The 26,184-nt window shown below is 39.9% G+C and overlaps 1 long non-coding RNA gene across 4 annotated transcripts in view; it reads left to right on the top strand.

The window, feature by feature from the left end:
• LOC123843905 (uncharacterized) overlaps positions 1-26,184 on the top strand; it is a 49,005-nt gene that overhangs the window by 20,795 nt on the left and 2,026 nt on the right. The window contains exon 5 of one of the 4 annotated variants that reach the window (XR_010411577.1): positions 21,721-22,351. The exons of 1 other annotated variant lie outside the window; for it this stretch is intronic. This is a non-coding gene — a long non-coding RNA (uncharacterized LOC123843905). Of the gene's footprint in view, positions 1-7,385; positions 13,255-21,720; positions 22,352-26,184 lie in introns of those variants that run through there. 2 more of the 4 variants (XR_010411576.1, XR_010411575.1) reach the window with 2 other exon arrangements.

Here is a 26,184-nt window from a genome sequence, read left to right as displayed (position 1 = left end):
GGGACACAAGCAGGGGGAGTGGGAGAGGGAGAAGCAGGCCTCCCGCTGAGCAGGGAGCCCGACGCGGGGCTCGATCCCAGGACCCTGGGACCATGACCTGAGCCGAAGGCAGACGCCCAAGTCTGAGCCACCCAGGCGCCCCATTCCACCACCTTTCTAACTGGTCTTCTTGTTTCTTCCCTCAGCTACCTCTGGGTTTTCTGTTTGGTTTTTTCAACGTAGCAGCCAGAATAATTTTTTTGAAAGGTCAGATGATGTTACTCCTTGGCTCAAAAACTATTATCTTCCTATATGTATCAATCAGCCTGGGCCACCATAACAAAATACCATAAACGGGGTGGCTCAACCAACAGAACTTTGTTTTTTCACAGTTCTAGAGACCAGAAATCCAAGATCAGGGTGCCAACCTGGTTGGGTTCTGGTGAAAGCTCCCCTCCTGGCTTGAAGACTGTCTGTCTTCTCGTTATGTCCTCACATATCAAAGAAAATGTGAAGAAACTCTCTGGTGTTTTTTCTTATTAGGACACTAATACTATTGGATCAGAGCCCTACCCTTATGAGCTCATTTAACCTTACTTACCTCTATAAAGGCTCTATCTTCAATACAGTCACATGGGGGGTTCAACATGTGAATGGAGAGGGCAGGGAGGAGACACAATTCAGTTCATAGAACCATTTCACTCAGAGTAAAAGCCAAAATCCTTATGATGATGCTTTAGTTATCTATTGCTGCATGAAAATGAACCCCAAAATTTAGTAGCTTAGAAGAACATCTATTTTATTTGCTCATAATTCCATGGATCACAGCAATTTGGGCTGGCTTAAGTGGGAGATTCTTCTGCTGCTCTTACCTAGGGTTACTCATGTGTCTGCAGTCATCTGGTAGCCTGACCAGGGCTGGACTGCAAAAAAGACCTCACTCACAAGTCTTGTGGTAAGTGCTGCTGTTGGTAGGGCCATGTAGTCTGCAGACTAGTCCAGACTTCTTCCCGTGGCAGTCTCAAGACTACAAGAAAGAGCTAGCCCCAATATATGTGTTTTTCTTTTTCTTTTTTTTTTTAAAAGATTTAATTTATTTATTTGACAGAGAGAGCACAAGTAGGCAGAGTGGTAAGACAGAGGGAGAGGGAGAAGCAGGCTCTCCACCAAGCAGAGAGCCCAGTGAGGGACTCGATCCCAGGACTCTGGGATCGTGACCTGAGCCAAAGGCAGATGCTTAACCAACTAAGCCACCCAGGCGCCCCTAGCTGTGTTTTTATAAGTTTCTGTTTTTGTCATGATTACTAATGTAGCATTGGCCTAATCAAATCATAAGGTCAAACTTAGAGTCGATATAGGAGGGCACTAGACAAGGGTGTGGATCAGTAGTGTGCCAAGGGTAAGATGGTGGGAGCAGTCTACCCTGGGAGTGGGCACGAAGTGTTCATATTGCCAGGGGAATTTTATTTTATTTATTTTTTGGTTTTTAAGATTTTATTTTAGGATACCTGGGGGGCTCAGTCAGTTAAGTATCTGCCTTCAGCTCAGGTCATGATCCCAGGGTACTAGGATCCAGTCTTGCATCAGGCTCCCTCCTCAGCAGGGAGTCTGCTTCTCCCTCTCCCTCTGCCCCTCCCCCCTGCTCGTGCGCTCTCTCTCTCTCTCTCTCTCTTTCTCAGATAAATAAAATCTTAAAAAAAAGATTTTATTTTATTTTTGTTTTTTTGTTGTTTTTTTTTTTAAGATTTTATCTTTAAGTAATCTCTACACCCAACAGGGGGCTTGAACTCACAACCACAGGGTCAAGAGTTGCATGCTTTACCGACTGAGCCAGCCAGGCACCCCAAAAGGACACTAAGGTTTTAATAAGGGAATAAAAATAAGGAATAAGGAATAAAAATACTGGCTTTCACCAGTATAGATTCACATTACAGTACAAATATTGACAGCATACTCTTGTCTGTTTTTGGTACAGAAGATGGTATCTCTGTACATAACCTTGTAAGTCTTCAGTAACTAAAATGTAAGACAAAGTAAACAAAATCCCTAAAAAAAACAAAACAAAAAGCCCAACCTGTAAGTTTATAGTTTATTTTAAAAATTCTGAAAGACATTGCAAGTTCTAAAGTTTTAGTAGTGCTACCTACATACAACCATCTGGTCAAGAATCAAGTGAAAGAGCCTCCTTGAAAGGAAGCTTTGCAACAGTAGAGTTGTGTTATAATATGGATGTTTCTTTTTTTTTTTTAATTTTTTTTTTGTTATGTTAATCACCATACATTACATCATTAGTTTTTGATGTAGTGTTCCATGATTCATTGTTTGCGTATAACACCCAGTGCTCCATTCAATACGTGCCCTCTTTAATACCCATCACCAGGCTAACCCATCCCCCCACCCCCCTCCCCTCCAGAACCCTCAGTTTGTTTTTCAGAGTCCATCGTCTCTCATGGTTCATCTCCCCCTCTGATTGCCCCGCCTTCATTCTTCCCCTCCTGCTATCTTCTTTTTTTTTTATTCTTAACATATATTGCATTATTTGTTTCAGAGGTACAGATCTGTGATTCAACAGTCTTGCACAATTCACAGCGCTCACCATAGCACATACCCTCCCCAATGTCTATCACCCAGCCACCCCATCCCTCCCACCCCACCCCCCACTCCAGCAACCCTCAGTTTGTTTCCTGAGATTAAGAATTCCTCATATCAGTGAGGTCATATGATACATGTCTTTCTCTGATTGACTTATTTCGCTCAGCAATCTACACATTCAATGCAATCCCCATCAAAATACCATCCACTTTTTTCAAAAAAATGGAACAAATAATCCTAAAATTTGTATGGAACCAGAAAAGACCCCGAATAGCCAGAGGAATGTTGAAAAAGAAAAGCAAAGCTGGAGGCATCACAATTCTGGATGTTTCTTATCACAAGAAAAAAAATATACATGGCACATTCTCATTCATATTTTGTAATGTAAAAAGTTACAAACATACCTAATCAAATTAATAATAATGCAAGAATTGAATGTATTTGTTAAGTATCCTAAAGCCACTATATAAATAATGGCAACTTTCACTCACAGATTATTTATATGGTAATACCCAGTGTGAATACACTGCTACAAAAATCAAAACAGAATGAGTAAACTTGAAATGTTTTCTATAATAAAGATCTAGCAGCATGACTATCTAATGCTGTTTTATCCTGATTGCTTCTGAAACGTTGCCAGGGGAATTTTTTTTTTTTAAGATTTTATTTATTTATTTGACAGAGAGAGACACAGCGAGAGAGGGAACACAAACAGGGGGAGTGGGAGAGGGAGAAGCAGGCTTTCCGCTGAGCAGGGAGCCCGATGTGGGGCTCGATCCCAGGACCCTGGGACCATGACCTGAGCCAAAGGCAGACACTTAACGGCTGAGCCACCCAGGTGCCCTGCCAAGGGAATTTTAAAACAATGCTAAAACTTACTAAAATTTGGTTTGATTTTTTTATTTGCACTATGACTGTAGCAATGGTAAAATACTCTTACCGGAAAAATTCTGATTGTTTTAAGTTTTAAGCAATTGTTATAGATACTATTGAGTTTTTTTTTTTTTTAAAGATTTATTTATTTATTTTAAGGAGAGAGAGAGAGAGAGAGAGAGAGAGAGAGCATGAGCAGGGAGGGGCAGAGGGAAAGGGAGAGAATCTCAAGTAGACCCAGCGCTGAGTGAGGAGCCTCACTTGGGGCCAGATCTCACAACCCTGAGATCACAACCTGAGCTGAAATCAAGAGTCAGACGCCCTACTAACTGAGCCACCCAGGCACCCCGAGACTATTGATCTATTAACAATATATATATAAGCTCCAAGTATCACATTTTTATTCCTTGTTAAATTAGCATTTTCTTCTACATGATAGTAAATTAAGAGAACTTCCTATTATGTGGTTACTTCCAACACATGGACCCAGATACTAGTTTTCTAGGGCTTCCATATAACAAGTGCCATAAACTGGGTGGCTTGAACAACAGAAATTTGTTGTCTCACAGTTCTGGAGGCTGGAATTCTGAAAAGAAGTATTGGGAGGGTAGGTTTTTTCTGAGGGCTGCTTAGGAGAATCTATTCCATGCCTGTCCCCTATCTTTTGGTCATTTTCTAGCATCTTTTGGCATCACCCCAATCGCTTTCTTTATCTTCACAATACGTGCCCTCTTTAATACCCATCACCAGGCTAACCCATCCCCCCACCCCCCTCCCCTCTAGAACCCTCAGTTTGTTTTTCAGTACGTGTACTGTATCCCGATTTAGCCTTTTGATAAGGACACCAGTCATATTGGATTAGGGGCCCACCCTACTCCAGTATGACCTCATTTTAACTAATTAAATCTGCAAAAACCGGGGCACCTGGGTGGCTCAGTTGTTAAGCATCTGCCTTTGGCTCAGGTCATGATCCCAGGGTGCTGGGATCGAGCCCCACATCGGGCTCCCTCCTCCACGGGAAGCCTGCTTCTCCCTCTCCCACTCCCCCTGCTTGTGTTCCCTCTCTCGCTGTCTCTCTCTCTGTGTCAAATAAATAAATAAGATCTTTAAAAAAAAATAAAAATAAAAAATTAAATTAAATTAAAAAATCTGCAAAACCCTAGACCCAAATAAGAACATATTCTGTGGTACTGGAGTCTAGGACTTTAACATACATGAATTTTGGAGAAGAACACAACATAATTCAACCATAACACACATGTTTAATGAAAAATTAAGTACTGTATTTCCATTGATGATGGAAATGTAACTTGCACAATGTGTTTGCCACTATTTACATCCACCATGGGGGCCATAGTGATTGTACCAACTACTGAAAATCCAAAAGACAAATCAGTTGAAAAAGCATTGGCATCTACTTCAAAAGGGAGCACTTTTTTTATAAAGACTATGCCCAAGGCACCTGGGTGGCTCAGCCGTTAAGTGTCTGCCTTTGGCTCAGGTCATGGTCCCAGGGTCCTGGGATGGAGCCCCACATCGGACTCCCTGCTCTGCGGGGAAGCCCACTTCTCCCTCTCCCACTCCCCCTGCTTGTGTTCCTTCTCTCGCTGTGTCTCTCTCTGTCAAATAAATAAAATCTTTAAAAAAAAATAAAAAGACTATGCTGAAAGACAAAAATTTAACATGAGCAGGTGTAGAAAGCCCACTTACCTACCACTATGTGATGCATTAGATCAAATGACTGTTTCAATTAATTTCACTCATTTTTTTATTGAATGCTTTCTTATGCACTTATGAAACGTGGAACAATAGCTGTTAGTATGTTGGCTCCATTAGCAGAATAAGACTTTACAAACAGTTAAAATGATGCCTGCTTTTATGTCAGTGTTATTGCATGCTTCAAACAGAAAATCCATTCATTTCAATAATAGTTTTTTTTTTCATCTAATTCACGAAATCAATATAAAGTTTTTGGAAGGTCATTCTGTCTAAGGTGAAACATCTGAACATCTAACATTGTGAAGACTATTGTAAATTTCATTTAAAAATTTCAGCATTGAAACCTAATTTGGAGAGGCGCCTGGGTGGTTCAGTCATTAAGCATCTGCCTTCAGCTCAGGTCATGATCCCAGAGTCCTGGGATAGAGCCCCGCATCCAGCTCCTTGCTCAGCGGGAAGCCTGCTTCTCCCTCTCCCACTCCCCCTGCTTGTGTTCCTTCTCTCGCTGTCTCTTTCTGTCAAATAAATAAATAAAATCTTAAAAAAAAAAAAAAAAAAACCTTGTATCTAAAACAAAAAAAGAAACCTAATTTTTACAAAGATTATGCAAATACAGATGCTGATGAATCACAGCATCATGGTAAAAACAAGTATCCTAACAAATTAAGAAATTTGTAGAGCAAAAATTGGTTTTGATGCACTAATATTCATAATTATATACAAACACATACATCACAAGAGCTAGAGATGTCATATAAATACACAAACAGAGGTTTAAGATTATTAATCACTAAGGAAATGAAAACTAAAACCACAATGAAATACCACTACATACCTGGATTAGTCTGCTCTGGCTGCTATCACAGAATATGTCTTGGAGGCATAAACAGAAAATTTTTTTCACAGTTCTGGGGGCTGGAAGTCAAAAATCAAGGTGCTGACAGGGCTGGTTTCTGGTGAAGCCTCTCTTCCTGGCTTGTAGATGGCCACCATATCACCGTGTCCTAACTAGACCTTTCCTTTGTGTGTGTGGACTTCTGGTGTCTCTTCTATTCTTGTAAGGACACTAGTCCTATTGGATTAGGTCCTCACCCTCATGAACTCATTTAGCCTTTATTATATCTTTAAAGGATCTATCTCCAAATATAGTCACACTGGGGGTTAGGGCTTCAACAGAAAAATTGGGGTGGGGGGACACAATCCAGTTCATAAAAATTAGGAGTTGCTGGTGGAAGTGCAAACTGTACAGCCATTTTATTTATTTTTTTGAAGTTTATTTTAAAGTAATTTCTACACCCCATGTGGGGCTTGAACTCACAACCCTGAGATCAAGAGTCACATGCTCGGGGCACCTGGATGGCTCAGTCAGTTAAGCATCTGACTCTTGATTTCAGCTCAGGTCATGATCTCAGGATGATGAGACTGTGCCCCATATTGGGCTTGACACTCAGTGCAGGGACTGCTTAAGATTCTCTCTTCTTGGGGCGCCTGGGTGGCTCAGTCGTTAAGCGTCTGCCTTCAGCTCAGGTCATGATCCCAGGGTCCTGGGATCGAGCCCTGCATCGGGCTCCCTGCTGTGCGGGAAGCCTGCTTCTCCCTCTCCCACTCCCCCTGCTTGTGTTCCCTCTCCTTCTGTGTCAAATAAATAAATAAAATCTTTAAAAAAAAAAAAAAAAAGATTCTCTCTTCTTCCTCTGCCTCTCACCCCACTCATGCTCCAAATAAATGAATAAAATAAATAAAATAAAACTCTTTAAAAAAAAAAAAAAGTCACACGCTCTACTGACTGAGCCAGCCTGGCACCCCTGTATAGCCATTTTGGTTTTTTTATTTTTTTTTAGGATTTTATTTATTTATTTGAGAGAGAGAGTGAGCAAGAGAGAGCGAGAGCACACAAGGAAGGAGAGCAGCAGGCAGAGGGAGAAGCAGGCTCCCGGCTGAGCTAGGAGCCCAATGCAGGACTCGATCCCAGAACCCTAGGATCATGACTGAGCTGAAGGCAGGCGCTTAACGACTGAGCCACCCAGGCATCCCATGTAGAGCCATTTTAAAGATTTATTTATTTATTTGAGAGAGAGAGAGAGTGAATAGAAAACAATGTGGTACACTGAATGGTACATCCATATAATGAAATGCTGCTTAGCAATAAAAGGAAACCTATTTGCTTATCCATTCACCTCTTTTTTCTTTTTTTTCTTTTTTTCTTTTTTTTTTTTTTTAAGATTTTATTTATTTATTTGAGACAGAGAGAATGAGAGACAGAGACCACATGAGAGGGGGGAGGGTCAGAGGGAGAAGCAGGCTCCCCGCCGAGCAGGGAGCCCGATGCGGGACTCGATCCGGGGACTCCAGGATCATGACCTGAGCCGAAGGCAGTCGCTTAACCAACTGAGCCACCCAGGCACCCTCTTTTTTTCTTTTTTTTAGAGAGAGAAGTGGGGAGCAGGGCAGAGGGAGAGGGAGAGAGAGGCAGGCTCCATGCCCAGTGTGGAGCCCAGCCTGGAGCTCTATCTCAGAACCCTGATATCATGACCTGCGCCAAAATCAAGAGTCTGATGCCCAACCGACTGAGTCACCCAGGCGCCCCTTCATTCACCTCTTGATGGACATTTGGGTTGGGTCCAGTTTAGAGCTATTAAGATGCTATAAATGTTCAGGATCAAGTCCTTGCATAGGTATATGTTTTCATTTCCTTGGATAAATACCAGAGTGGAATTGCTGGGTTGTGCTATAAGTGTATGCTTAACTTTATTTTTTTTTTAAGATTTTATTTATTTGACAGACAGAGAGAAAGCAAGAGAGGGAACACAAGCAGGGGGAGTGGCAGAAGGAGAAGCAGGCTCCCCACTGAGCAAGGAGCCCAATGTGGGACTTGATCCCAGGATCCTGGGGTCATGACCTAAGCCAAAGGCAGATGCTTAACCAACTAAGCCACCCAGGCATCCCTGCTAACATGGTATTGACTAGGACTACTCTTCTGGCTACATTCAGCTGGGAGCTCAGCTGAGGCTGAAATGTTCAAGAAGACCCCTTAACGGAAAGGTCCTTAACTGCATAGCATTAACTGCACAATATAACTTTTGCCATAGGTCGTTGGTCAAAACAAGTCACAAGGCAATCTGGATGAGAGAAGCAGCATGTGTTGCATAAGATTGAGAAGAATAGTTGACAGTCATAAGATTCTGCACCCAATTTCAACGTATGGGAGTTTTCTCTCTATTCCAAGCAATTCTCCCACCCCAGCTGGGTGTCCTACAATTTAACTGAATTCAATTCTGACCCTATCTACGTGGAAATAGCATCAGATCCCACAGCTTAAGGCCTTAGTCCCACAAAACTACTCCCACCCCAGTTCAGAGGCCAACCACAAATCCAGGTTGTCACCTGTGCTTCTGACCAACAGTAAGTCTGAGGTTCCCATGACTCACTTCTCAGGTTCAATTCATTTGATAAAGTGGCTCACAGAACCAGGGAAACACGTTTACCAGTTTATTATGTAGTATGATGAAAGATACAGATGAAAAGCCAAATGAAGAGATACATAGGGCGAGGCCTGGGAGGGTCCTGAGCACAGGAGCTTCTGTCTCCTTAGATGTGGGGTGTGCGGATGTGTTCACTAACCCTGGAAGCACTCTGAATTGGGATTTTATGGAGGCTTCCTCATATACCAGTGATCAATTATTAACTCCATTTCCAGCCCCTCTCCCCTGGGGTGTGGGGTGTGAGGCTGAAAATTCCAAATTTCTAACCATGGCTTAGTCTTTGCACTTACCAGCCTGCATCCAGAAGCCGTCCAGGAGCCCACCTAGAGTAGCCTCGTTAGAGCAAAAGATTCTCCCAGGGCTCTTATCTCTTAGGAATTTACAAAGGTTTCAGGAGCTCTGTGCCAGGAATGAGTCAAAGACCAAATATATATATTTTTATTGTAAATCACAGTATCATAGATTATTTCTCAGACCCCTCACGACTCTCTGGCTTTTGTTGATTGTACTATTCAAAAAGTCACATAGGCTTGTAGACAAAAATATCTTGGATTTATCTATCTCTTAAATCTAATCCAATTGTTTAACCATTTTTTCTATTAATAATTTCTGCAAAATAGCTATTATATTCTTTTGTTTCTATTATCTTAGCTTGCAATCTAGTTTAGATCAAAAAATCAAATTGCATGGCAAAAATCTATAAATGGCATATAAACTTTTCTACTATAAGTAAAATAACACAATTTGATGTATCTAATGATATTTGTAGTAGTTATTGTACCTAGATTGTGAATCATAAAAGGTAAGCAGCCGGGGCGCCTGGGTGGCTCAGTCATTAAGCATCTGCCTTCACCTCAGGTCATGGTCCCAGGATCCTGGGATCGAACCCTGCATCAGGCTCCCTGCTCCACGGGAAACCTGCTTCTCCCTCTCCCACTCCCCCTGCTTGTGTTCCCTCTCTCGCTGTGTCTCTGTCAAATGAATAAAATCTTAAAAAAAAAAGTAAGCAGCCCAAGCAAGGAGGTATAATTTATCGTATACAATAAAAAATAAAATTGTAATATTTTCCTCATTTGTTGATTCTTCATCTCTCTCAGCAGTACCAATGTTTATGAATTTATTTATTTAGTTATTTAATTTATTTTTTTTATTTTTTATTTTTTAAGATTTTATTTATTTATTCATGAGAGACAGAGAGAGAGAAGCAGGCTCCCAAGGAGCAGGGAGCCCGATGTGGGACTCGATCCCAGGACCCTGTGATCATGACCTGAGCCGAAGGCAGACGCTTAACCATCTGAGCCACCCAGGCGCCCAGTTAATTTATTTTTTAAATTAACATAAAATGTGTTATTTGTTTCAGGGGTACAGGTCTGTGATTCATCAGTCTTACACAGCCTAGAGTAGCAGTGCTCATCACCACAACACACATCCTCCTCAATGTCCATCACCCAGCCACCCCATCCCCCTACTCCCCTCCCCTCCAGCAACCCTCAGTTTGTTTCCTGAGATTAAGAGTCTCTTATGGTTTGTCTCCCTCTCTGGTTTCATCTTGTTTCATTTTTCCCTCTCTTCCCCTATGATCCTCTGCCTTGTTTCTTAAATTCTGCATATTAGTGAGATCATATGATAATTATCTTTTTCTGATTGACTTATTTCACTTAGCATAATACCCTCTACTTCCATCCATGTCATTGCAAATGGCAAGATTTCATTTTTTTTTTTGATGGTTATGATGAATTTTTTTATTATATAGCATTTCATCACTATTATCATTACACACACTAAGGTGGGTCCTCCATATTACTTCCTGGTAGGTAGTGTTTTGGGGGGGCTTTTCCAGCTCTAATCATGGCCAGAATTTAGCTTTTCTGTGTCCTACCCTTGAATCTATCCTTTCTACCCCCTTCTGTGCCTTTTTTCCTGGAAATCTTGGTCTAATACATTAGTGTTCCCCAAAAATTCACTCTACTCCCTTCTGACTCTGTTTCCCTGCCATGCTGACTTGGGGATTGGCCATGTGACTTGCTTTAATCAACAGTATATGATGATGTAATAGGAAATTATGTGAACACAGGCTTCTTGTCTTCCTGTGCTGTGGCGATTTGACCTGGGTAGCTGCTATATAAACACATGGAGCACATGTGAACCCAACCTTCAACCTAGAACTTGGAACCCAGAGACTAGAGATAAGAATCTTAAAAAAAAAGTATCTTGCCTGGAATAGCCAAGGAGCAAGCAACCCACAGACCTGTAAAAGAAAATGAATGCTTTTTTTATTTTAAAATATTTTATTTTTAAGTAATCTCTATACCAATGTGGGGTTCCAAAGCCCAAGAACAAGAGTCGCATGCTCTTCCGACTGAGCCAGCCAGGCACCCCTATTTATTTATTTTTGAATGCTTGTAGTTTTAAATCACTGAGTTTGGAGTGGTGTATTCTGCAGAATTATTGCAGCAATAGCTGACTAAAACATTTGGGCAGTTACTCTCTTTTCCCCAGCTGTAATCCAGGAGTCGTGGGACCAAAGGGCTTGAGGCTCCAGGACCTTTGTGCCTAGAACTTGTGTATTGGTGCTTTAGGGGTGAATAAATAGCATCAATGCTGCAGGATTGGAGAGTTGGAGCACCAGGCTAAGGCACTGCAGGGGGGGTGAGGGCGCGGGAAATGGTATATAACAATGACACCCAGATGTCTGACATATGGAGACCTCGGGGCCAGGGAACGCAAAAGATTGAGGCTGGGATTAAAGGGAATACCAATTCTGAGCTCTTGTAGAGTACATTTTCAGTAAACATGATTGTTTTCTTCTTACTGAAACTATTAAGTGATCTTTCTCCCTTGAGGGCAGAGACCATGTCTATCTTAATTATATGTCTCTAGCACATATTGACTAGTCGGTAAACATAGGTAGAATCTTGAAAATCTTGAAAAACTGAAAAGAAAGCTAAGAGGTCAAAAGTGGCCTAAAATGGGCACAGATAGTCTCAGAATACCCTGTAATCCACCCCTTCTTATTTAAAACCATTAAGACCTACATCCTTTTAGCAACAGCATTAGGTCTAATTTAATATTAGGTTCAAGCAAAAGATCCACTTAATGGAAAAAACGCAAGTCTTCTCCCCTCCTGTCTTTGAATTAATTGGATGCAAAACCTTTAATTACACAAGTAGAAATAAAAAGTCTAGATAAACATAGACATTACTTAGATGTTAAGAAGTTTCATTCAAAGTTGAAAAGGTCTGTTGCCAAACTAAAAGATGCATATTAGAGAAAAATTAGCTGTACAGAACATTTAAAAAAAATTTTTAAGTCGGCTCCACATGCAATTTGGGACTTGAACTCATGACCTTGAGATGGAGAGATCAAGAGTCGCGTGCTCTACTGACTGAGACAGCCAGGCACCTCTATGCAAAATATTTTTGAAATGATTAGGAAATTGGGGCACCTGAGTCGGTTAAGTGACTGCCTTCACTCGGGTCATGATCCCAGGGTCCTGGGATGGAGCCCAGCGTTGAGCCCCGCGTCAGGCTCCCTGCTTGGCAGGGGAGTCTGCTTGTCCCCTTCCCCCTACTCATGCTCTCGCTCTCTCTCTCTTTCTCTCTTTCAAATGGATAAATAAAATCTTTAAAAGAGAGAGAAATGATTAGGAAATTTAAATATGGGAAGCATATTAGATATTAGGGAATTATTGTTAATTTTCTTAAGAGTGATAATGTAATTATGTGAGAGAATGTCCTTATTTCTTTGGACATACATGCTGAAGTATCTAGGGGTGAAGTTTCATGATATCTGTAACTTACATTCAAATTGTTTAAAAATAGGGGCGCCTGGGTGGCTCAGTCGTTAAGCGTCTGCCTTCGGCTCAGGTCATGATCCCAGGGTCCTGGGATCGAGCCCCGCATTGGGCTCCCTACTCAATGGGAAGCCTGCTTCTCCCTCTCCCACTCCCCCTGCTTGTGTTCCCTCTCTCGCTGTCTCTCTCTGTCAAATTAATAAATAAAATCTTTAAAAAAAAATTGTTTAAAAATATTGTAGAAAGCAAGATGGAGTCACTCACGTCAAGCAGTGACTCATGTCAAGCAGCCAAGGGCGTAGTAGCTAAGACTGGATATTGCTGAAACCAGCACAGATGCCCAGATGATGTCCAGAACTGATAACCAGCAGAACCAGAAGAGGCCTGCAAAGGCCCAAGACTGATTAAACTCCTTTAAGGACTTTTGCAGCAAACTCTCAGACTCTCCAGATACTGACCCTTTCACATCTCACCACGTTGAAGAGACAGCTGGTGCCAAAGCCTCTGCCTGATTGATCTCTGAACATAATAGAGATCCTCCACTGCTAGAGCATAATACACAGCATGCACTGAGAGCTGCCCTGGACCGGACTGAGTCCTCATCTCAACTGTGCGCTCATGGACTGACTTCATGTTTGTTATTAACTTCTCACCCTTTGTTGTATGACTTTGTATTGTGCTTTGCTTTGTTTAATGTGTATGAAACCAAGTTAAATGTGTAACAAAATGTCATTGAGTTTGGAATCCTGAACCTGCTTTGTAATTATGTTAGCCTTGCTTTATGATTAATAAAACCAACATTGTGGAAAGACACAACTCGTATCTGCGCATTCATAGTGTGCTCGTGACAAATGTATATATAGATATAAAATAAAGAGGAATAAAGCAAATGTTAACAATTTACAATTTTTAAAAAATATTTTATTTATTCATTTGACAGAGAGAGAGAGAGAGAGCAAGCACAAGTAGACAGAGCTTCAGGCAGAAGGAGAGGAGTAGCAAGCTCCCTGCTGAGCAGGGAGCTCGATGCAGGGCTCCATCCCAGGACCCTGAGATCATGACCTGAGCTGAAGGCAAATGCTTAACCAATTGAGCCACCCAGGTGCCCCAACAATTAACAATTTTTGAACCTAGGTGGAGGGCATATAAGTAATATACTATTTTTTACAAACTTTTCTGTATGTTTGAAAATGTTCAAAATAAAATGGAAATAAAGGATAAAAGATGCAGGCTCATAAAATGGGAGAGAAGAGGAGAGGATATTTTAAAAAATGGGTAGAAATGAAAATGTTGTAAACACAAATAAATTTTACCTAATTCACAACCTTGTGGTGAGCTAATTCCCTGTTTCCACCCTAGCTTAGGTTATGTGCTTTAGGTTTGCAACTTAAAAATATATTTCATCTAACTAAAACATATAAAAATAATTAAAATGCTTATGAAGTTTATACATTAAGAAGTGCTCAGGGAGGGACACCTGGGTGGCTCGGTTAAGTGTCTGGCTTTGGCTCGGGTCATGATCCCAGGTCCTGGGTTCGAGCCCCACATTGGGCTCCTTGCTCGGCAGGGAGCCTGCTTCTCCCTCTGCTGGCCACTCCCCCAGCTTGTGCACGCTCTCTCTCTCTCTCTCTCTCTCTCTGACAGATAAATAAATAAAACCTTAAGGAAAAAAAAAAGAAATGCTCAAGGAAACCCACCCTCCCATATATCTGTTTATAAATTAAAACTTGTAAAAAGTATTTTTTCTTACAAGAGCATGGAGGATATTGCCAGTTGCTAACTTACTAGGTAATATGGTTATATTTGGACATGTGGCTCCCAGTGAAAGACTGTGTTTCCTAGCTTATGTTTTAGCTATAAGTGGCCACTAAGTCCTAGTGAGCAGTAGTAACATATACCACTTTCAGAGTAGAACTTTAACACTGAGTGTGCAAAAAAGTTTTTAAAAACAGTAAAACACTGAGTGTACACTTTTTCATGTTCTTCCCCTTTTTGTAAGTGAGAACACTGCCTAGGACTCAGCTTCAAATGAAAGACACACCCAAGGGCAGGGTTTCTTAATCTTAGGTTCATGAACTTGGGTAGGAAAATATTATATCCTTATCTTCATTATCCTCTAGCTGAAATTAATATTTTCTTCAATTATGAATGTAGACAACGAATCACACTGTGGTATTAGTAATACCTATGAATTTGCCACACAAAAAATTTTTCATATCACATTACAATTTTTTCAGGTCTCTCTAAATATCATTTATGCTCAAGTATACTTCAAAGTTATGCCCATTGTTAGATTAGGTTGTTTAATGAATTAAGTATATAACTATGTAGAAAACTATTTTATAACTGTAATCCAGTATAATTTATTTCCTTTAAATCCAAATGTATTTCATTTTATGCATTAAAAAATGTATTTTATGTATCATTTTGAGAGACAGTATATATGCTTGAAGAGAGTGCCAAAGGAATTTATGGCACAAAAATTGGTTAAAAACTCTTGCCCTGACTAGGAACTAATACAATATTGTATGCCAGTTATTCTTCAATTAAAAAAAAAGTCTCTTGCCCTAGGCAATGGTGAAGACACTGGATGGAAAGTGTAAGATCCATTTAATGACTGTCTAGAGCAGAATCAGCCAGAAAACTTGGCCCAGTCACCTCAGGATTGTTACATAAGAGAGCACTAAATAGGGGCATCTGGGTGGCTCAGTCGGTTAAGTGTCCAACTCTTGATTTCAGCTCAGGTCATGATCTCAGGGTCATGGGAGCGAACCCCATGTCAGGCTCCTTGCTCATTGGGGAGTCTGCTTGAGATTATCTCTCTCCCTCTGTCCCTCCCCCCCCCCAGCTCCCTCCCTCTCTCTCTGTCTCTCTCAAATAAGTAAATCTTAAAAAAAAAAAAAAGAAAGAAAGAAAAAAGCAAGGTCAAAATAAAGCACAAAACCTGCTTCCGTTGGTGGTGGTGGTGGTGGTGGAGGTGGTAGTCGTGGTGGTATGTGTGTGTGTCTTATTGTATTTAAAAGCCAGCCCACAAATTTCATTAAAGTTAACAAATGACTCTTCTGAGCCAGTATAATCTGGCTCCAGGACAACACTGATTGTAAGTAAAATAAAATACAAATCCACAATGGTGGCAAGGGATTTTTTCCTCCTGACACCAAATGCATGGTGTCTTTCCTAACACAATTTCTCCAACCCTACAACATCAACTAAGTGTGCTACAGTTCAATGTGAACACTACATACCCAGTATTAATGTCAGTCTCCAGAGATTTAAGTGCTCAGTCTCACAAAACTGACCTCACTTCAGATGCCAGTCACAAGTATCAGGTCCTAGGTTATCCACACTTCTGTCTGACGTGGCTACAAATTCAGGGGTTTCCTCAAGCCCACCCCCCTCAGGTTAAACAAGTTGCAGAGCCCAAGAAAATGTTTTACTTGCTATTACAGTTTATTATAAGGTATATCAATGAATAGCCAAATGAAGTAAAAAAGCAAGGTCGAGACGAGTCCTGAGCCTGTGGAGCTTGGGTGCACCACCCTCCTAGCACGTGAATGTGTTCACCAACTTGGAAGCTCCCCAAACCTCATCATTTGCAGGGTTTTATGGAAGTTTCATTACATATGCATGATTATAGTCAATGGTAATTAACTCAATCTTCAGCTCTTCTCTCCAGTTGGTGAGGGGTGGGGCTGAAGGTTCTAAGCTTCTAATCAAGGTTTGGTCTTTCTGGTGCCCAAGTCCCATCTTTTTTTTTTTTTTTTTTTTTTAAGATTTTATTTATTTATTTGATAGAGAATGAGAGAGAGAGAACACATGAGAGGGGATAGGGTCAGAGGACGAAGCAGACTCCCTGCCGAGCAGGGAGCCTGATGCGGGACTCAATCCCGGGACTCCAGGATCATGACCTGAGCCGAAGGCAGTCGCTTAACCAACTGAGCCACCCAGGTGCCCCCCAAGTCCCATCTTGAAGCTACCTAGGCACTTGCCAAGACTCCCCTTTATAGGACAAAAGACATTCCTATTGCCCTTATCACTCAGGAACTTCCAGAGGTTTTAGGAGCTCTGTGCCAGGAACTGGGGACAAAGACTAAATATCTTTCTTATTCCATAGGTAGAGAAGGAAAGCTCTTCTTTACAGTAAAAGTCTAATTAATTAATGTACAAAGAATGATGCAAGTAGAAAATAACCACTTGGCAAACACTATAGTAGTAATTGTTTTAGACAAGTGTCATCAATGGATGTTAAAATTAGTAGGCAAATATATGCTGAGAAACAGGATATTTACATAGTCTTAAAAGTATCTCCCCATAAGATATTTATTAATTACAAAGAGAAAAATAATTTTATGGTGGAGAAACCTAGTGAACGTTGTCTTAACCTAGCAACTAGAGAGATATCACCATTATGCTTTCCCTGATATGATGCACAAAACATTCCTTATATCATAGTCTTCGCAAAAATACATAATTTGATCATACCTGTTAGAATGGCTATTATTGGGGTGCATGGGGGCTTAGTTGGTTAAGTGTCTGCCTTCAACTCAGGTCATGATCCCAGGGTCCTGGGATCGAGCACCACATTGGGCTCCTTGCTGGGTGAGGAGCCTGCTTCTCCTTCTGCCTGCCGCTCCCCCTGCTTGTGCTCTCTCTCTCTCTCTGACAAATAGATAAAATCTTTAAAAAAAAAAATAAGTGTCATCATAAGGAAAGATTAGATAAACCCAAATTGAGGGCATTCTATAAAATAACTATACAGGGGGCACCTGGGTGGCTCAGTTGTTAAGCGTCTGCCTTTGGCTCAGGTCATGATCCTAGGGTCCTGGGATCAGCCCCGCATCGGGCTCCCTGATCTGCGGGAAGCCTGCTTCTCCCCCTCCCACTCTCCCTGCTTGTGTTCCCTCTCTCGCAGTGTCTCTCTCTTGTCAAATAAATAAAATCTTTAAAAATATAAAATAAAATAACTATGCAGTACTCTTTAAAAGGGTCAAGGTCATGAAATACAAAGAAAGACTGAAAAATTGTTAGGATTAAAGAAGGATAAGGAGACTTGACAATGTCCTGGATTAAATCTGAGGCTAAAAAAATGACATTAATGGGCAACTGGCAAAATTTTTTTTTAAAGATTTTATTTATTTATTTGACAGAGACAGAGATAACAAGAGCAGGAACACAAGCAGCGGGAGTGGGAGAGGGAGAAGCAGGCCTCCCCCCCCGGGAGGGAGCCTGATGTGGAACTCGATCCCAGGACCCCGGGATCATGACCTGATCCTAAGGCAGACGCTTAATGACTGAGCTACCCAGGCGCCTGCAACTGGCAAAATTAAGTATATCATATTAATTAATTAATAGTATTGTATTGATGTTAAGTTCCTGATTTTTATCATTGTATTGTGCCTATTTAAAATGTAAACACTTGGGGGAAGCTATGTGAAAGGTATATAAGAATACTTTGTACTGGGGCGCCTGGGTGGCTCAGTCGTTAGGCGTCTGCCTTCGGCTCAGGTCATGATCCTGGGGTCCTGGGATCGAATCCCGCACTTGGCTCCCTGCTCAGCGAGCCTGCTTCTCCCTCTCTCTCTGCTGCTCCCCCTGCTCTGCCCTCTCTCTCTCTGCCAAATAAATAAAATCTTTAAAAAAAAGAATACTTTGTACTATTTTTGCAACTATTTGCTAGTCTAAAATTATTTCAAAATAGAAATTCCTAAAATACAAATATATGCTGCTTATAAGAGACATCTCAAAAGCAAAGCAACATGACAAGGCTGAAAATAAAATGGTGAAAAAAATTAAACAAGGAAATATCAAGTAAAGAAAAATACTACACAAAAGATGGCTAATCTAGAAATATTAACAGCAAATAAAAATGTAAGGCAAAAAAATCAATATGGTTAAAAATGAATGCTGCACAATGAGAAAGGATCAACTCATTGAGTTACAATAATGATGAATTGGCATATTCCTAACAATATAGTTTCAAGGAAAAACTGTCAAATCTCTAATAACTCTACCAGAAACTCAAGAATCAAAGTAATGATTTGAAAGAATATAGAACATTTGAGTAATGCAATTGGGCACATTTTTAAATATATGTACACATAACAATCAGAGAATATGTCTATGTTTTAAGCACACATGGAATATTTACAAAAAGAATAATAAAGTACACCAAAGAGAATAGAAAGAAGTAATAATAAGAGTAGAAAATAATGAAAAAGGAGAAAAACCAGATAAACAAATTGAGAAGCTAACTGAAGAAATTAATAAAATAGTTATGCATTTAGTGAAAATGAAAAATAAAGAGAAAACATAAATGGGTGAAAAGAGAGTATAACTATAGATACAGTTTAGATTGTTAAAATCATAAGGGAAATATGTCCCACTTATGTAAATTAATATAAACATATGAAATGGATAATGTTCTGAAAAAATTAATTTTCCAATATTTACTGAAAAAGTATTTGAAAAATCTAAAATATCAACAAAACAAAGAATACTTCAGTGTTTTTTAAATGTGAGATAAATTCTGTTGTAATCAAACTGTTTTAGAAATAGTAAAAGAGGGAAAGCTCCCCAAATTATTTTAGAAGACCCTACAACCTAGGTAACAAAAGCAAGGACACTACAAGAAAATAACACCATAGACAAACCTCACTTATGAATGCAGAGCCAAAGTCATAAATAAAACTTGAAAAAAGTCAGGACCAAATAAAATTTATTTCATGAACATAAGCATGGTCTATCTAACATCAGAAAATCTGGGGCGCCTGGGTGGCTCAGTTGGTTAAGCGACTGCCTTCGGCTCAGGTCATGATCCTGGAGTCCCGGGATTGAGTCCCGCATCGGGCTCCCTGCTCGGCAGGGAGTCTGCTTCTCCCTCAGACCCTCCCCCCTCTCATGTGCTCTCTGACTCATTCTCTCTCTCTCAAATAAAAAAAAAAAAAGAAAATCTGTAATGATTTATCATATTAACATTATTTCATATTCAAATATTTACACTAAAAGAATTCTCACACATGTCCAGTCAGGTACAAAGATATTCACTGCTGCTCTTTTGGTTTAATTTCCAAAATACTGGCAACAATCTTTTTCTTAAAGATTTATTTATTTATTTGAGAGAGAGAGAAAGAGATAGAGCGCACATGCACATGTGTTGGGGGAGAGGCAGAGGGAGACAATCTTCAAGCTGACTCCCAGCTGAGTGCAGAGCCAGACTGGGGCCCAATCCCATGACCCATGAGATCATGACCTGAGCTGAAACCAAGAGTCAGATGCTTAACCAACCGAACCACCCAGGCGCCCCAATCTTTTTTTTTTTTTTTTTAAGTAAGCTCTACGCCCAACATGGGGCTCAAACTCACAACTGTGAGATCAAGAGTCCTATGCTCTACCTACTGAGACAACCCAGTGCCTGCCCCCAAACTGGAAATAATCTAAATGCTTTTCAACAAAAAAAATAGATAAGCAAATTGTATATTATTCACTGTATGGAATACTTTGCAGCAATTTAAGTGAATCCACTGCATATATCTGCATGCTTAAATCTCAAACACATAATTTCTAATGAAAAAATAGTTTGCAGAATACTATGTATGATTAACATTTGTGTAATATTTGTAAACATGGAGAATAATGTTATATAATGTTAATGTTATATATGTGTATGGTAAAATATATACAAACATGGAAAGGAAGAATATACATATATACATATACATATCAACTTTGGGATAGCTGTTCTTCTGAGGAAAGAGAAAGGAAAACAAGGTGAGAGGGCTTCATCTCTATAATGTTTTATTTCTCAGGAAAGATGGCCGAATGTTAGTATTTGTTAAACCTGCCTTAGGTGAACACGGTTGGTTGTAATATTGTTCTTGGTACTCCTTTAGTCAGCGCTCATTATTTCATTTTATAAAAGTTAGAGATGTTTGGGCGCCTGGGTGGCTCAGATGGTTAAGCGTCTGCCTTCGGCTCAGGTCATGATCCCAGGGTCCTGGGATCGAGTCCCGCATCAGGCTCCCTGCTCAGCGGGGAGCCTGCTTCTCCCTCTGCCTCTCTCTCTCTCTGTCTCTTATGAATAAATAAATAAAATCTTTAAAAAAAAAAAGTTAGAGATGTTTGCTTGATGTGACTAAAATAAAATGTTTGATTATAGAGGGGAATAATAGCTCCTCCCGAGACCATAAAGCCACAGTTAATTATACAGTAGTTCTAATATTGACATATGATTTCAGTTTATATGGAAATGTACTCTGTTTTAGGGCTATCTCCTTAGTTCCATTCATTACCATTTCAAAAGCATGTATCTTCAGGGTTTGTATCCTTGGGAACCTTCCTGGTTGCTAGGTAGACCTATAAAAGCCCTAAGACTCACATTCAGTTGTCCATGACGGTTACTAAGCTAAAAAGAACCAAGTAGAGGTAGGGGAAGAACTTGTGTGTTCTAAATTAGAGTTTTAGTCTAATGTTTAGCCTGTATCTAAAATACCACAGTAAGCCCCTTGAAGAGTACAGAGAGATCTAGAATGCAGTCATTGCTCTCAAATAAGTTCCATTTTAGTTTATTATATATACACTTAAAATGTAACAATAGAGAAAAGTATGAAAATGAATGGTAAAGGTAATAGGAATTCAGAAGCAGAAAAGCATCTCTGTGAAGCGAGATGCTTGGTGAGATTTCAAGAGGAAAATAAGGCCTTGCATGGGAAATCAAGAGTGAGAACTGTTCAGATAAAAAAGCAAGGTGGGAACTAAGTCAGGGTTTAGGATGAGGAAGTTGGCCATAGAACAGATTGTATGAGATTTGAATACTTCTTGCTCTGTCCATTACAACAGACTCCAAATTACTTTCCTTTAATTTTAAAATACAAGCAAACTAGTTTATACATAGGTACTTTCCCCAAGAAAGTAGAGGTATGATGTAAAAAAATAATTTAGAGCTGAATTTCCAGATAATTTCAATGCAGTAGATGGTGAAGGATGGGAAAATCCAAAGAGAGGTAAAAGTTGTGTCTTATTCAAGGGAAGGATGTTAAGTACCAATTAATGCTTTATGTGTAAAACAGTATAAATATGTTATTACTCTACTTCTTTCTTTTTTTAAAGTAAGTTCCACACCCAACGTGGAGCTCGAACTCATGACCCTGAGATCAAGAGTCTCATGCTCCACTGACTGAGCCAGCCAGGTGCCCCTTACTCTACTTACTTCTGTATTGTTTATGTGTCATGAGTTAGAGCTGCCAGTCCTAATAAACTCCTTTCTTTACATTAATTGTATTTTAGGAGACATGCTGCCTATCCCTACCACTGGCCCTTGGATGAATGAAGCCTGCCTTCTCCATTCCAGCAGCATTCTCTAATTTTGTATCTAAGAGAGGAGGAGGTAGAGAGAATATTTAGGATTTATTTTCTCCCAGAAGGTCCTGAGTTCCTTATGCAAATTCATCTACTTCTGCCCTAAGGAACCAACTTTACATTTCAGGAGTCACAGTGAGTGACAGACTTGATGAAGCAATGAAAGATATTTGCTATACTCTTATTACACCCTCATTAAAGATCTCTGCCTGCCTGACATTTGTATAAAGAATAGGGCCATTCTAGTGACTCTTCAAGAAATAAATAATAAGCATTTCTTGCAAACAATATCAAAAAATGTCTTACTCTGCTGTATGTAAAATATCCATAATACTGCCTTGGTCCATAGTAGAGGACTTGAAACCTTCTCTCTTTATTTACCACCACTCTTATTATTTGTCCTAGCTCTTCTAAAATTCTTTTTGATCCAAGAGTCTTTTTCTCTTGGATGTTACGTAGCTTATTTTTCATTCAAGTAAATCAGTAAGAGCAATAAAGTAAAATAAAAGGGTGTTTAAGGCTAAATCCAAGACTAAAGTAAAGAACAAGAGGGGTGAGGTGGGAGGTGGAAAAGAGCTAGGGAAGAATCTGGGTATCAGGAACATTTGGATTTTTCACTTGTGACAAGTACCAGTTGGTGTTACTATTAGGTATGCTGAATGTCAAAATGTCTTGAATCTGATATTTATCATTGCATAGGTTTTTTTTTTTTTCATCTTTAGACAGAAAATTTTCAGGTATCAGAAATTTTCAATACTATTCTGGATAAATCAAGATTCAACCAAACAAATTCTTCATTGGTAGAAAATAAAACTTTATTCTTTAAAGCTAGAAGCTTGATTGCATTCAATGTAACCATTGATTTTAATCTTATGAAAATTTCTAATACAAAAGTGAAGAGGCTGGTACACTGAATGCCTATTAATATATGTTACACCCAGATTTAAAAATTATAAATATTTTGCCATATTAGATTCATCTACCCTCCTTTTCTTTCTTTTTGCTGCTCAAGTATTTTAAAGTAAATCCAAAACCTCATGAGACTTCATCTCACCTACTTATAATTCTACTGATTTTTAATTGAATTATCAAGTAGTTAACAGAAAACAGAATATTACAGGAAGTATCTAGTGAGGTGCAAAGTGTAGCAATTAATCTTTTCTCATTTAATCAAAGAGAGCAGCAGGGCTCTAGTAATATCATTATATTTAGAAATGGAAATTTTTTAAAAATCAAAAACAAGGAAGCAATTTTAAGCCTTTACTTCTGTTTTCCTTCCTCTTGACCTATTCCCTTATTAACAACTGGCTACTTCTTGGCACTCTGGCCCCTCAGTGTAACTAGGATATACGTGAATCATACTTAGGTAAACCATCAAGGGATTGACAGGATCCTAGGACACAGTTCAAATAGAAGTTTTTATTTTTACAGCAAAATCCTGGCCCTTCTGTCTGGGAGAACTTTGTAGTCCTTTATATTTTAACACTTCCATTTAGGTTACTATTAATTTAAGTGTGTATCAGTATCTTAAAACAATTTTTCTTTGTTTCACATGAAGAAAGGGATGAAGAAATACCCAATGTTGATGAAGATAACAGATGATGAATTTCTGCTGGGAATATGGTTAAGTTGATACATTGAAACCAAAACCTAGTTTGATAATAATACTTGAATACCAAGCTTCAATATTTGGTATCTAAAGTTCTGTTAGCCTGTTCATAATTGAACAGGATAAAAAATTCTTAGTGTGGAAAGGACCCTCCCTCTGTCAGAAGATAGAATGCAAATGCTGACTGCTTTTTTTTCCCTCCCATGCCAGCTTCCCACACTTTTCCTCCAGAGAAAAGGTCACTCTGCCAGCCTGGATTGAAGGACCGTTGAGATGCAAAATTCAAGACTGGGAAGGGTAGGAAGAAAAGAAAAAGCTAATTGATGAGGGTCATTTATTTTTTTTATTTTTTTTAAAATTTTTTATTCTTATGTTAATCCCCATACATTACATCATTAGTTTTAGATGAAGTGTTTCATGATTCATTGTTTGTGCATAACACCCAGTGCTCCATGCAGAATGTGCCCTCCTCAATACCCACCACCAGGCTAACCCATCCTCCCACCCCCCTCCCCTCTAGAACCCTCAGTTTGTTTTTCAGAGTCCATCGTCTCTCATGGTTCGTCTACCCCTCCGATTTCCCCCGCTTCATTCTTCCCCTCCTGCTACCTTCTTCTTCTTCTTCTTTTTTTTTTTTTCTTAACATATATTGCATTATTTGTTTCAGAGGTACAGATCTGAGATTCAACAGTCTTGCACAATTCACAGCACTTACCAGAGCACATACCCTCCCCAGTGTCTATCACCCAGTCACCCCATCCCTCCCACCCCACCCCCCACTCCAGCAACCCTCAGTTTGTTTCCTGCGATTAAGAATTCCTCATATCAGTGAGATCATATGATATATGTCTTTCTCTGTTTGACTTATTTCACTCAACATAATACCCTCCAGTTCCATCCACGTCGTTGCAAATGGCAAGATCGATGAGGGTCATTTAAAACAGGTGATGGAGGGATGCCTGGGTGGCTCAGTTGGTTGGCATCTGCCTTCAGCTCAGGTCTTGATCCCAGGGTCCTGGGATCGAGGCCCACATTGGGCTCCCTGCTGAGCAGGGAGCCTGATTCTCCCTCTGCCTGCCACTCCCCCTGCTTGTGCTTGCTCTCTCCCACCCCCTCTGTGTCAAATAAATAAATAAAATCTTTAAAAAAAAGATAAAAATAAAACAGAGGTGTTGGAAAGGAAGGGAAAGCAGCTGAGAAAAAGGGAAGAGAATATTATTGAGTGTGGTTTGCCAACAAGTGGCTCCAGAATAATGTGGGGTTACAGAAAATCAAAAGGAGAGAAAAAAAAATGTGGGGAGTGCTGGTGGGGTATATGAATTGAAGTTTACTGACAATTTTAGAGGAGAGCCAAGTAAATTATTAGAATTCCTTTAAAAATATTTTGGCTATTTGAACTACACATCTTTGAGAATGTTTCCATTTATCAACAAATATTTTTCTATGCTGGTACATATTTGAAAACACCTTTTTGATGATAGTGTTGTAGCATTTCTTTTCCTTTAGCATCCCCAGTTCTTGGTCACACCGAAGAATGAAGAGGTAGACCAGACGAAGAGTGCTGGGCAGCAAAGCAAAGTTTATTGAGCAATAGTACAAAGCTCCCGTAGAGGAAGGGGACCTGAGAGGGTTGGCAATTTGGGGGCGGGGGGGCGTTGGGGGAGGGCCCTTGTCCCTGCTTGCCTTTCTTCCAACTATCCTTCATTAATATCATAAGTTTCTATAAAGTGTATATATTGTAGTTAAAGTAGCATTGTTCTATTATTGGATTTATATTATTTCCATTCTTCTACTACTTAAAATCCATTGTGATGAATATATTTGTAATCATGGTTTCTCTCTTGTTTAAAATATTTCACCAGGGGGTCGCTTGGGTGGCTCAGTCGTTAAGCCTCTGCCTTCAGCTCAGGTCATGATCTCAGGGTCCTGGGATCGAGCCCTGCATCGGGCTCCCCGCTCTGTGGGAAGCCTGCTTCTCCCTCTCCCACTCCTGCTTGTGTTCCCTCTCTCGCTGTGTCTCTCTCTGTCAAATAAATAAAATCTTTAAAAAAATAAAAATTAAAAAAAAAATATTTCACCAGGATAGATGCATAGAAATTATAGGATGAAAGTTATAAATGTTTTATATTGTCAATTTTTTCTTTTTTTTTACAGTCTTGAGGTCTTTTATTTTTTTTATGCTTATCATACCCTGAATTCATAGGGAATAGGTTCCAGCAGCTCAGTCTCCTTTCCATTGGTTCTCACAAAGTGTGTTTCTCTGGGCAGAACAGGCTGGAGCTTCAGTTGAACCCAAGAACCTTTCTCTTCTGCTTCCTTCTTTTTCTCATCATTTTCCTTCACACTGTGCAGGAATCTATCTCTGCTCTTTGAGTGCTTAATATGCATTAATCCTCTTGGCAAGAATCTTGCCCTTGTTTGTTTACAACAATGCCAATAGCATGCTGGGTAATGTTGTAGACTCTTCCAGTTTTGCCATGGTAACGTGTGTGGGTGTTCCTTTTTGAACAGTGTCCATTCCCTTGATGTTCACAATATCACCTTTCTTGTAGATTTGCATGTATGTGGCCAAAGGAACCACTCCATGTTTTCTAAAACGCCTAGAGAATATAGCGGGGGTGGGGGGGCTCCTCTTTCCCTTTGTTGGTTATTTTTCAAATTACCCTAAGATGGTGGTTCCCAGGTGTTTTATTGCTTAGTGGCTTAGTGTTTTGTTTTGTTTTGTTTTGTTTTGTTTTAAGAGAGTGAGCTCAAGCAGGGAGGGGCAGAGGGAAAGGGAGAGA

The sequence above is a fragment of the Mirounga angustirostris genome, unplaced genomic scaffold, assembly GCF_029215605.1.
Source record: "Mirounga angustirostris isolate CCGP_5_RB_7025 unplaced genomic scaffold, mMirAng1.0.hap1 SCAF_5, whole genome shotgun sequence".
Lineage (NCBI taxonomy): Eukaryota > Metazoa > Chordata > Mammalia > Carnivora > Phocidae > Mirounga > Mirounga angustirostris.
This window is presented reverse-complemented; position numbering and strand designations above follow the sequence as displayed.